This window comes from Diabrotica undecimpunctata, chromosome 7 (assembly GCF_040954645.1).
Source record: "Diabrotica undecimpunctata isolate CICGRU chromosome 7, icDiaUnde3, whole genome shotgun sequence".
NCBI lineage: Eukaryota > Metazoa > Arthropoda > Insecta > Coleoptera > Chrysomelidae > Diabrotica > Diabrotica undecimpunctata.
The window spans coordinates 28,649,542-28,663,385 of NC_092809.1; the positions used below are offsets into that span (position 1 = coordinate 28,649,542).

A 13,844-nucleotide genomic window follows, 5' to 3' on the forward strand; every position below is an offset into this window, starting at 1 on the left:
TTCCTATAACAAAGGAAAAATTTAATCATTAAAACATAACTCCCTTGTAACTCTAGGAGACGTAAAAACAAATATATTATCCTCTATAAAAGGTATATAATAAAATACCCAAAAGGGCTATATCACAAATACATTACAGAACGTTTTAGGAATGTAAATTCCATCATCAGTGTAACGAAGTATACATGCTATGAGGCACTAAAATATATGGGTGAAAACCCATTAAATGTTATTAATTTATAGATATGTTACATTATATATTATTATAAATTAGGATGTTTAAGTTACCGTTGGAATTGGTAATATGGCGACGTATGGCTCTACATAGCTGAGACAAAGTGTCTTCGAGGACCTGTTGATAACAACTGATAAAAAAAATCGGTTGCCTGTAAAGTCGGTTTTACGGGCGAAGATTTTACGTGACAACGTCTTTTTCTCGGTAGAATATTTATTGATATGAATATTATTAAATTGCACAATAGGAACAAGGAATTGAATGAAAATAAGAATTGCACAAATTTTAACTATAGAAATATATTTTGTTTACTAAAACATTGTACATGTAAACTTAAACTTAACTAATTTCTATTTGAGTGATTTTGTTGAGGATAGGACGATGATAGGAGAAATATGAAATGAAAGGAAGTGTTTCTGCTGTAATGTGTCTTGAACGCCAAGAACGCTCGAGAAAGACAGAGACACAAGCACGCACCGATTCAACGCGCCTAATTCTCTAGTGCTGCGCGCGCAGCGGACCGATCATGTTTGAGTGGGAGAGAGACGCAAGGCATTCGCCGGTCCGGCGGGCCTCTCTCTCGTTCGGTGACTCATCGTAACAGACGTGAGTGGGCGTTACACTTTTTCATGAATGACTCCGAGCCACAACCTAATTTAAGACGTTGTCACGTCAAAAAGATAAACATACAAATGTCAATAATAACTTACCAGCACTAATTGCAACCCAAAGACTAAACAACTTGTCGCATAGATCAAAACAAACTGATTTTCGGAGCGCCAAAGTTTGACGTACGATAGTCAGGCAAAAAACATTGTCACCTTACGCCGAGTTCGTCTTTGTATTTTTTTCTGGCCAATCAACTATTAAAACTAATCCAAAAAATACTCGAATAAAAAATAATACCATAAGAATGTAGATCAAGCATCCTAATACCTCTTTTCAAAAAGGGAGACAAATCTGGTCAGGAGAACTACAGAGGGATTAAGGTATTAAACGCAACACTAAAATTAACAATTAAAGTGATAACAAATAAACCGAATGAAATTATAACATTAGCAGAAAAACAACAAGGTTTTAGGTGAGGAGGATCATGCTACGACGCTATTTTTATAATGAGGCAACTGCAAGGAAATTTTACTAGAATACAACAAACCAACCTATTTATGTTTCGTGAACCTTAAGAAGGCATTTGATACGGTCAAATTAAAGGACGTTATCCACTTATTGTAGGCAATAAAGATACATTTAGAAATAATCAAATTAATCAAAAATATCTACCAGAACAACTGAACAATACAATAAAAGTAAATCTAAGAGAAGAACTTACTGAACCAATTGAAGCTGTCAATCGGATAAGATTCCCTAAGCCCTGTATTGTTCAAACTGATCATGGATGAAATAATAAAAAAAGTATGAACGAAAAAAGGATACGAATTGGGAGAAAAACAACTTAAAATAATCTGCTACGCAGACGACGCAATACTAATCTCTCAAAGTAAAGATGATTTACAACGTATGCTTTACCAATTTAATATAACCGCCAAAAAATTTAACATGATAATTTCCAAAATGCATAGTTATAACAGAAAATCTACTAAAATGTAAATTGCAGATGAAAAGTCAGATAATAGAACAAGTAATGGAGTTTAAATATCTAGGCATCACATTATCTAGCTAAGAAAAACTCGAAACATAAGTGGAAGATCAAAGGAATAGAGCAAACAGAGTCGGAGAATGCCTGAATAAAACAATATGGAGAAATCAAAATATCGGGAAAGAAATGAAAGGCAGAATTAATAAAACAGTCATCACAGCAATAATGACATAAGCGACATAACACGACTCGACACAGAGAGAACAAAAATAATGTTAGAAACAGCAGAGATGAAAACACTTAAAAAAATTGATGGTAAGACACTACTGGACAGAGTTAGAAGTACAGAAGTACAGACGTAGATGCTAGGTGGAGAACATCAAGGACTGGGTAAGAAAGAGAAGAGTACAATGAAAGGAAAAAACCACGAAAACGATGGAACAACTTACTAGAGGCGCATTGGAAAACGGAAGTCATGTCTACCTAAAAAGAACAAGAATTGTTAAAATCGTTGTGCTTACTACAGAACCGAGGTCATCATCTTAACTTGAATCTTGCTTTTTTATCTTGATAATGCGTAAAAAACTATATTCGTATGAGAAGGGGTTATTATCCCTTGCCCAATCTTCGTCTTTTATCTGAGCTTATGACCTGCATTGGGACTTCTAAGGTACTCGATTCATCAATGTGGCATCAGAGACAGGGTTAACACAAATATGAGAGTTTGTAAAAACTATTTGTGCATAAATATGAAATCTAAATAGACACACCTTTCTAACAGCATGTCTCTGGAATTTACCACGTGGCACTATTAACCAGACTACATTTTTTTTTATTTAAAATCTAATATAAAGAAAAAGAATAGAGATAACCCAACAATTTTTTTTAAATGTAGTTTAATTTGTACGGATTAAAGAAAAATATAAAAAGGCCAACATTTCTCATTTTAGGTTTTGAAAATAAAGGCTAACAATAAGCATTTTTAAAAAAATCTATAAATTTTTCCTTTTTTATGCTATATCTTAAAGGGAAATAATCATATCGATATATTTTTTTAGATTGTATTAAATTAAATATTGATTACCATCAACTCCTACATTAGAGTTTGTAATAAGGGTTGAGTATTATTATTTGCAGTGTATCCCTTTTTCATCCATCTACGTCCACCCTTGGAGAGGAGAGTGGGTGACTGATATCAAGAAAAACCGGTGAAAACCGATGTAAAGGTTGCTATTCCGGTTGCTAGTGGAAAAAAATTATCATGTGCCAAAAGAAGTACATTATTGCCGGACCAAAATCCGAAAGGAAGAGGGCCTTACACGGTGTTGTCTAGTCGATCGTCCTCTACGCAGCACCAGTCTGGAGTGCGGCGGTAGAGATAAGGGCCTACAGGAGGCTCATGACACAAGTGGACAGAACAAGTCTATTGCTAGTGGTATGTACTTACAGGACTGTGTCTACGGCTGGCTTGTGGGCCATCACTGGATGTGTTCCGCTGCATGTGTTGGCAATGGAAAGAAAAAGCTGGATCAAAGAAGAGACCTAATCCTTACTATGGCCGAGAGAAGAAAGAAAAGGGGAAAGATCAATTGAAAGATGGCAAGAAGAATGGAACAACAGGATGTGGCACAATGGACAAAGCTGCCGATGCCGAACATAAGCGACTGGATGAACTTTGATCACAGGCGTCTGGATTATTTCCTAACGCAGGTGTTCACAGGACACGAGTGTTTTAGGGCCTACCTCTTTATTCGGAACGGCTGACACGAATGAATGCCTATACTGCGGACACTTGGATACTGTGACATATACGATGTTAGAGTGCAACAGATGGATAGTAGAAAGGAACAGAATGAAAAGAGAGACAGGTGTAAATTTTGTTATAGTAAGAGAAATGATTGAGAGAATGATTGAAAATAAAGCAGGATGAACTAGTGTACACAACTGTATCCGTGCAGTGATCAAGAGAAAAAGAGAAGAAAGACAGCGGAACCAACGGCAAAGGTAAGAGAGAAAGATGCTGTAAGTCGAAGGTAGAAAAGTAAGTTAGACTGTATGAGGTAGATTATGTGAGTTACACTGTGTGAATCAGACTGTGAGAAAGGAGGAAATGTCTGGCTGGAAGTCATTCCGTACTAGGAGTGATGAGGGTCTTCCCCGCAATGGATCCTGCACCAAGGTTAGTTAGATGGCATCCTGGACTAAGATGTCTTTGATGATTCAAGACCCACCTCTATATAGACGAAAAATAGAAGATTCTGTAGTAAAGAAAGAAAGAACGTACAAAAGTCAATCAACAGATTACATAAAATTTTACTACGGAGAACTGTTAAAGATTCAAAACTTCCGCTAGAAAGCAGAAAATCCTGTTTCCTTGACTGTGGCTTTAAAAGGTGATACTGCTGACGTTTTACGATCGATTCCTAAGGGCCAAGGAACATGTTAGCAAACTTTACTTATCTGACTGGGAAAACGATTTGGAGATACCCATTTAAAAATTTACATAGAACAACTGAGAAGTAGAATCTTCACCCATTCCACATAACGTCATTTTTGGTTATGCTTACGTTCAGCTTTATTAGCCTTACTAACTTACTTGAAATACTCAGCCGGCTCATTGCTACAAACAATTTTATCCTAATAATTCTACCGTGCTTAGGCTTGTTTAAAATTAATGAATATTGTCTATAACTTTATTCTATAGGTACTCATAACAACTTATCTGAATTTCTTTCAAAGCAAAAATTTGATCCGTTGTAGATCTGTTGATTCAGCTTCATATTCTCTTAATAAAGTTTCTGCGCACTCATTTAATCTCCTCAGAATTCTGCTCAATAGTTTGTAGCAAGTGCCAAGCACAACAAAACCTCTATAGTTCTCGAAAAGCATCGATTCTCATTTTTCATAAATTGAGAAATGCGTACATTAGACCATTCTACTGGTAATTTCTCTTTTTCCCAAATATATCCAAATAATTTAGCATTAGCTTAATAGGAAAGCATCTAGCATCAAGCATCGCGTTACACAGTGGAACGAATTGCTGAAAACGTGGAAAAAAAGTATAAATGGATCTATGCCAATTTGGACATGGATGTGTACCATAAGGTTTTCAACCTTGCTGATTACGAATTTGATGTCAAAATAGAACAATTCGAAGTGGTCGTAACAGGTACCGTAAATTTTTTGACCTCGCTGATTACGAATTTGATGTCAAAGTTAAAAAATTCAAAATGGCAAATCCAATATATCCGAACACATTTTATGAGATTTAACTTAATTGGACATAAATCGGTACTGGAACGTTTTCGTCGTCGCACAATACGAATTATGATAAGGTTCTGAAACTGTTTTCTTTTGGCATGTCTAAGTTTAACCCAGTTAAGGATTAAGCCACTAATGATTATAATGACAATTACATTTTATCTAAAAATTTGACCTTTTGATTTTCACTCCGGAAATCGTTCTCAAAAAAAGATTATTTCATAATTTTGTTAAAAACTGTATATAACCGCCAAGATTGTTGATAAGGTTACGTCATGTCACAAAATTGGCGATTGACTCACTTTTGGAGGCGATGTTATTGGCAATAGCCATATTTTGGCTAAAAGATATGAGTGGATGTTTTCCCCATGGAAATTTCACACTCTGACTATTCTAAGTGTTCGGTATTAGTAATATATGCTGTAAACGTTTGTATGTATGTAGAGTGCTCGTGTTTACTGAACGTGTGTTGTGTGTTACATATGTATTTTGTATGATAGAGGATAATGTGTATACGGGGATTTTTATTCCGCTATTGTTAGTATGTTCTTGTTGGTGACTTCTTCTTCTAGTATTGGCAACTAAAACCTGCTACATTCTGCCGATGGGTTTGCTACACTTTTTTCTTCGTTGAGCAGGATGAGGGCTGTCCCTTTGATTTTTTTTTTTTTCATGTCTGTTTCTTTTATGACTATTGTTGCATCTTTTCATTGTACTCTATGTTCCTGTCCCAGGCATGTTTGCATATCTGTGATCTGTCGAAGTCCCTGTTTTTTATGTATCTTAACTAACTAACAATTAGTAGTCTTGCGGCTTCTCCCACATAGAAGTTGTTGGATTCACAGGGTACTTTATATATGTAGTTCTTTGATCTCTCTTGTGTGTTGTTAGGTTTGATTGAAGTGTATTGGTTGCTTTAAATGTTGTACTTGGGTCGTGTAAAAAGGATGGGAAACAAGAACAACATCCCAACAACCTTTAAAACAACCAATACACTTAGATATATTATATCCAAAACCAAAACAAACAACACACAAGAAAGATGAAATAACGGTATCTATAAAATACCCTGTGAATCCAACAACTTCTATGTGGGAGAACCGCAAGACCACTAAGTGCCATGATAAACGAACATGCATCAAGAACAGAAACTACTTAGAGGAATCCCAGAAAAGAAAACATGTCTAGGACAACAAGCATAGACTACAATGGAAATATACATCAATAATCATGAAAGAAACAGACATGAAAAAGAAAAAACTCAAAGATGCAGCCCTCATCCTACTCAATGAAGAAAAATGTGTAGCAAACCCATCAGCAGAATGTATTGGCTTTGGTTGCCAATATAAAAAGAAGTAAACAACAAGAATATACCAATACATATGCAACACACAACACACATACACAAACTCTCGGACTCAAAACTTTGTAGCACATAATAATGCAGAGTAATCAGAATTTAAAGTTATATATGGCAAAAATCCGCCCTCATATCTTTTCATCCAAAGCATGGCTGTTGCTTACAACACCGCGGCCAAGTGTGTCAATTTTCAATTTTGTGAAATGATAACTCTGTAAACTTTTGCGGTCATACCAAATATGGCTGTTATGCCCATATAGGTATATATTATGTTAATATATACTACTATAAGATAGATATACATTCTTTTCAACAAAGTTCTAAATAATTTTTTTGAGAACGATTTCCGGAATGGAAATCAAAACGTCTTTTTGTAGTTAAAAATGTAATTATCATTACAATCAATTGTGACTTAATCCCATATAAACACAATATGTAAGTAAATATTTTAGGAATAAATGGAAGATTGGGAAAGTCCTATAAAAACTGTAAAGAGAAAACAAAACTACAAAGTTACCAAACGAAGTTGAAGAACAACCAAACGACAGTCAATAACAAATACATCACTATTGGGAAAACCAAATAGCCATACCATCATTATACAGCCTCTCTATTTGCGTTCACTGTCGGACATAGGCCTCCTCGAGGTTTTTCAATTTATTTATATCTTCTACTGCTGCAACCCAAGTCGTTGAGATTCTATGGATGTCATCTGACCAGCGGGTAGGAGGACTGCCTTGGCTGCGTTTTTCACTCCTTGGCCTCCATTCCAGAATCTTCCTTGTCCATCTTCCATCCCGCAATCGTGGGAATCATAGACAAACATAACCTGAATTATTAAAACTATTTACCTATGTAAAATTATGAAAACTATTATTGCACCAAAAGGTTAATTAAAGTAGGCAGGAATCTAGCAGTACAAAATTATATAAGGACAGAATTCGAGAAAGGGAAATGAAACACAGGATTCAATAAGGTAGAAAAATTGTAGTTTATCAAACTCCTTTTATAGGATAAAAACATCTCAAATAAAAATAAGACACATTTAGTAAGGATACTATAAAATTAAGGATATCATAGTACCTACTAACTAGAACCAGACATTTATTACAGCAGCTAATATCTGTAAAAAAGTGGGCCATCCATTCTCTCGCATATTTACCGCTGTTAATTAAGAATTCGGGATGAATATTCTCAAAACCTGGGGCTTTACATCCTTGAGAGCTATAGTGACTTCTTCGCAAGTGAAAGGGCGAGAGTATTCGGTTTCTGCAGATTGGAATTTTAAAGTTTTGAGCTCTCGTTTTACTTTGATTGTGTGTGGCTTGTCTTTTGGGGCCCTAGATGCCGATACCAGATGTGAGGCAATAGTGTTTGGGTTAATTGTTGTTTTGTTCCTTGTTATGGGAGTTCCGCTTCCTAATTTTCTTGTGTAGTGTCCATGCTTGCCTACTTGATGTTTGAAAATTAAGACTTTCTACAGTTTCCGTCCATTTTTGTTGTCTCGCTGCATCTAGGCTATGGAGCAGTTCATCGGCTAATTCTTGATCGCCGCTTTCAAGGAAATTTTGGTACAGTTCTTCGCTGTTATGGGACCAACCAGGAATATATTCTTTTCGGTAGCCTCTTGGTATATGATTCTTGGCCGTACTTATTACTGCTCCAACGAATCTTTTGTAATTTCTGATGGTAGGGGGTATCCAGCCTAGAGTCTTGTCCAGTTCTGCAGAAAAGCTACCCCAAATGGCTTTCTTTAGATTCCAACGTGGGCGAGGGATTGATGTGATTATAGGAATCTGGGTTCCATTAGGGACGATTAATGCAAAATTATAGTGGGCGATTAATGCAAAAAGGAAACAGAATTTAAATGCCATTACCTCAAAAACAATGTTGCAGATGCAGGAGATGCAACAGCTTTCGAAATATTGATGAATTTTAAAATCAGCCTGCAAAAGTCCATAAACTTAATAAAAAGTAGTTATTTTGAAAACTCTTTATTTCCATCTGCCTAAATTTTTCAGATAGTCAATATCACTTTTACAAAAGTAATTTTGCACCTTTAAAAATACAAGCATTTTCATTAATTAAATGTCTATCCACTAGTTTATTATAATATACTATATCTATGATCTATGAGTCTATCCACAATAAAGCAATAAATTGACTATTGACAACAGGTGAACAGGTAAGATAAATGTCATAATGTAGAAATTTGTGATATTGCCACACCTTCCCACAAAATATTTGTTCAATTAATAGGCAACCAACATTGCAGTTAGAATAACAACTCATGTTTACATGAACAGTATTAATTTCAGACATTTATTTAAAAAACACGTTTGTTAAATATTTGTGACCTTAATTTTCAAAAATTTAGTGCGTTTTTAGACCACACCGCTTCGAAAACACTCTCAATATTTGTTTTTTGTAAAAGAATACTATTATAATGTTCTTGTTTACTTCTGTCTGCAGATAGAAACCTGGCAACACTGTCTGAAGAATACAACAAATAAGAACTCTTGTTCTTGTGGGTCAAATAAAATTGCTATGCTGTTGCGACATCAACACCGGACCTCAATTCGATTCTCGTCTAGCAGTCAAATACTATCCTGTTTTGATCTCATTAAGTTATTCTTAATATCCAAAGTGAAAGCAGTGTTTTTGTCATCAATAGTTCTCTGCATAGTATACTCGTTATCTGGACAAATGTTATTGACACCAGGTGTTTACTTTTTTCCAGAGGAATGTATACAAACTATGACAACAGAACATAGGAAAATTTAAAATTTCTCTGTGGTTTCTCATGGAATACAGGGTTTTGGTAAGTACTAAAAATTAGAACTTCTACTTTAGTTTTGGTTAGCTTTAGATAGATTGAAGGTATTTTGTAAGGTGTACTTGAAATAAATTATTGGTAGGTAAAACTCAAGATTTAAAACTACTAATATAAAAACTGATTTAACAGGACCTGGTCTTAATAAATTATTTGAATCTTTATTGTTCGTATTATAGTGTCTTATAAGTCAAAGAAACACTCCTTAACCAACTAACAAATCATAAAACTAAGTACTAGTCATCAAAGAATATCAACCTTGAATAAATTGTAAAATTAAACAGTTCTTGTGTATTTTTATGTCTAATCATGATAGGTAGGGCATTTATTAGTTTATATTGTTGAAAAGATTCTGACATTAAATATGTAGATTTGTGTAACTAGTATTGTAAAAAAGGATTAAATTTTGATCCCAATTTAAGGAAGGAAATGTGTCTGAATATAATAATAAATAGAGATATATTTCTTATTATGTAAATATATTATATATGTTTATATATATATATATATATATATATATATATATATATATATATATATATATATATATATATATATAATATATATAAATTATATACCTAATGGTGAGAAGAGACTGAGTGAGCATAACAGTCTCATACTGGTATATGTGCTAGGTCATGGATGGAATAGGTAGCAACTGAAGAGCTGATAAACTTGCTAAAAGAGGATCAGCTATAAAATACTTCAATCCAGAGCTGGCAGTAGGGACACCAAAATGCACTATCAGTGACTAGATAAGGTGACAGTGAAACCCAACATAACTTAATTGTCAATCGAAAAGCATATCCAGTCACGCATATAACAAATGTATATTCAATAATCAGATGCTAATATGATAGGGCTGAAGTACAGAAGAAAGCAAGCAGGAATTAGCTCAGAATTACAACAGGCTTCCTTTCTCAAGAAAGGCTCTTGATCATAACACTTTTGAATCCATGAATAAATGGAATTATATTAATGGAATAATGAACTATTTGGCTGTAGTACAACCACTTCTAACTTGAATTGGGATTAACTAGGAATATGTGAGGAACAAATGTGTTAATGAATATTTGTATCAAAAATATTTAGAAAAAGTCCATGTCCAATGGTTCATGTAAGCAATCTGTTTTTATATTTTATGATAGGTCAAGTATGTATAAGTGAAGAACTGTGAGAATTATTATTACTTACATTGTAAATCATTATTGTTAGAGTACCATAAAATTTTGCAAATATGTAGATAATAACAAGTCATGTTGTCAACATGATTTTCTTCCATAGTTCTTATTACCTACAACAATGCTCCAAAATGTCCCTTGTTCAAGGATTTCACACCATATTCTTTTTTATACTTTATATCATACATATCTTTGTGTCTTTTTTGTGAACAGAAATGTCATCTGAAATTTTATTTTCTTCTAAGTAAGTATATGTTTATGTTATTATTTATTGTACGGTTTTATTCCATCATTCTTTACATTATATAAAAGTAAAACTTACAATGTTTCACAGCAGTTCTGTTCTTTGGCTATATTTTCTTATGTTTAATAATTTTATGCAGATTTTCACATACACTGATCAATCATTTTTATTTTTGGGTGTATTGTGTACTTTTACTTTCTAAGATTATCCGGTTATGTTTTTTTCTATAGTTGTCTACAGTGTGCAGTTTTCTGGTTATTATGGATTTGTCAGAAATCAACACAATGAAATTTATTAGTATTTTAAAAATAAGATTGGCCATCCAACCTTGATTCATACAATGCCATCTTTGGAATATGAGCATATAGTTAACACAGTTACCAATGAAAAGTCTTTAGTTTGTAATAACATGATTTTGTTAAACAAAAAGACAGTATTCATAATGGAGGCTCTGATCGGAGCTGATTGTTTTTTTTTGCAAGTTCAGAAAATCAACAAAGCATTTTACATTTAAGTGCTAAAAAATTGCATGCAATAGTAAGAGGAAATAACCCCATTTTTGGGAGTGATGGGATTGGTTTCTTCATTGACACATTATGCTTGGATATTTATTGAACCTGGTATAGTTTTTGGCAAAACACAAGATAAAACAATTCAGCCAATATTCATTCCTAAACAGAATCGTGATTCATCGCTGAATGCTACATTACGCCATTCTGCTACCCAATGCTGCCGTTCTCTGCACCAATTCAAACGTTGATGACAGTGGTCCGCAGTCAAAGGAAGCATTAGTCGTGGGCTGAATGAAACCAGTTCAAAAGCTCGAATGCGACGGTATAGTGTGAGCATACTAACAGGTCTACCTACTACTCCAAACCATTGGTCAACAATTGACGCGCAGTAGCATAACGGTCTCGCAGAGCCAGTAATCTAAAGCGCCTATCTTGACGCTCTGTGGTACGCCTCGGTTGACCAGTTGGTCTTCCTCGTGTTCCTCTACCTTCGTTTGTCCACACACGACAGACACGCATAACCGTTATTGCCGTACAATTAACACGACGGCCAATTTCGCGATACGACAAACCCATATCTCTACTATACGTAATAATTATACCCCTGTCAAAATAGCTAACATGGTGGTAATTTTGGTGTCTTCGAACTCAAGGCATTTTCTTACACACAATACAATTAGACTGAGGAATAATAACTAAAAATTTCTATCACAACCGGCTTTCACAAATCTGCCTCTTCACAAAAAATTTAAAAATAAAACTTTATTTTTACAAAAAGTAGAAAAGATAAAACACTGGTATTGTTATCATAGCATGTTTTAAATATAGTCATTCTGTTGCCAAAAAATTAAGTTCAACAAATTATTCCTTCTGGGTGTAACACTTCTAATGTCACTGAGTATATTTATCACATTCACAGTTAATTCAAAGGCATCATCATCTGTTGGTGTCATCGTAATGTTGGGTGGCGGTTTATGGGCAGGACTTAAACCAGAACAATTTTTGCATACCAGGCGTGCATCGCAATAAATCAAAAAGAATTGTCGAAAACATTTTAAAATTTTCTGTTATTCTAAATCTTAATTATGTTCCATCAGTATGTCTTATTAAAACAGAAAACCTTTTAATTTCTATAAATAATTTTACGTTGCAAACATAATGAAGATCGTTGTATAACTATAATTTATTACCAAATCATTCCGATAATAATAAAAGTGCAGGTTTTGCGGGACTTTCCGCTGGACAAAGCGACAATGCCGTCCCGCAGTAAAAATCCGCGGGACAAAGTGTGGGACTGCACGTCCCATGTGCATCCCTATGATCAATATTCTAGACGAACCAGATTTACAACTAGTGTATTGGTGTAAAAAAAAGTATCGCATTCGTGAGAGCATTTTTATGTTGTGTGGATTGTTTTTGTGTCTATTTTTAGTGATATACCTCAAGACCATTTTGTAAACGACAGACTTCTTAAATTGTATTCACAAATCGGTGTCATAATCCACCATCAATCGCTCCACTGCGTAACCACTGATCATTATATAAGGATGAATTACTGTTATATGTTTGGCCTTTGTCATTTCTTGTGTATTTATGCATTAAAATAAACTTTCACATATTCAAGGCACGACTTATTCATTTATTTTCGTGCTAGCTGATTAGTCTGATTAAATCCACGAAAAAGGATTAAAAAAAACTATTTTGAATTATATTTTAATTTCCTGTGATTATTTATAATAGATAATTAATTTTCGGCAACTTCATTAGTGAATCGTATTGTAATTATATAGTTCAAACACCAGGTCTTCCGTATTTCGCATTTTAATTTTTTAAGGACTGATAATTTAGAAATAAAAATCACAGTTAAATAGCATACATAATTCTTCTTAATATCATCAAGCCCAAACACACAAAATACCGACAGTTGTTTAACATTCCGATGCACGACCGCTTTTAGAATTATATGAGTACACGACGGTGGTCTGTCAGGACCAAAAGTTGTAATTTTTTTTCCAACCTTTGGTACATACAAATTAAAATTCTTTTTTGTAATACCTATTGATGTATGTTTATATTATATGTCTTAAAAAATGTTAATTCTGCTTTTTTGTATAGATATACGACGTCAAATAAAAACACTAATTTTTGGTAATCGTTTTATTGCTAATTTACAAAACTATAAAAAAATTTAAATGAACAACAAAAATTATGTTTTTGTATAAAGAATATGTGAAACAATTTACTTATAAACTCAAAACTAAATATTAACCCCCTGCGCAGAAACTATGATAACCTAAAATACGTTAGTTAATTATTTAGGTATGATTTCCTGGACATTCTGCGCAAGTTGCTGTCATATGCTCCATGCAAAATTTGCAAAAATAACGAGTTTTTCGTTTTTTGCAATACTTACAGTGAACTCTTTTATTTGGTGCTGGATCTAGTTGTTGTTGCATTGGCCGACCAGAATATTTACCTATTGCATTACGGATGTATGAATGTAACCCTGATGTTGTTGCTCGAGAAGTCATATAATCCTTGACCAACTCTAATGTCAAAAGCTTTTACAAATAATCTTCTGTTTTTGCTAAAATCCATATCTGGATTATTTGAGTACATTG

At 33.9% G+C, this 13,844-nt stretch overlaps 1 protein-coding gene across 1 annotated transcript in view; it reads left to right on the plus strand.

Annotated features, from left to right (window-relative positions):
• Nucleotides 1-8,815: 8,815 nt before the first annotated feature.
• Nucleotides 8,816-13,844, plus strand: part of LOC140445129 (kelch-like protein 26) — a 68,084-nt gene continuing 63,055 nt past the window's right edge. The window contains exon 1 of the mRNA XM_072536969.1: nt 8,816-9,274. The gene's annotated coding sequence lies outside the window, so the exon portion shown is untranslated. The remainder of the gene's footprint in view (nt 9,275-13,844) is intronic.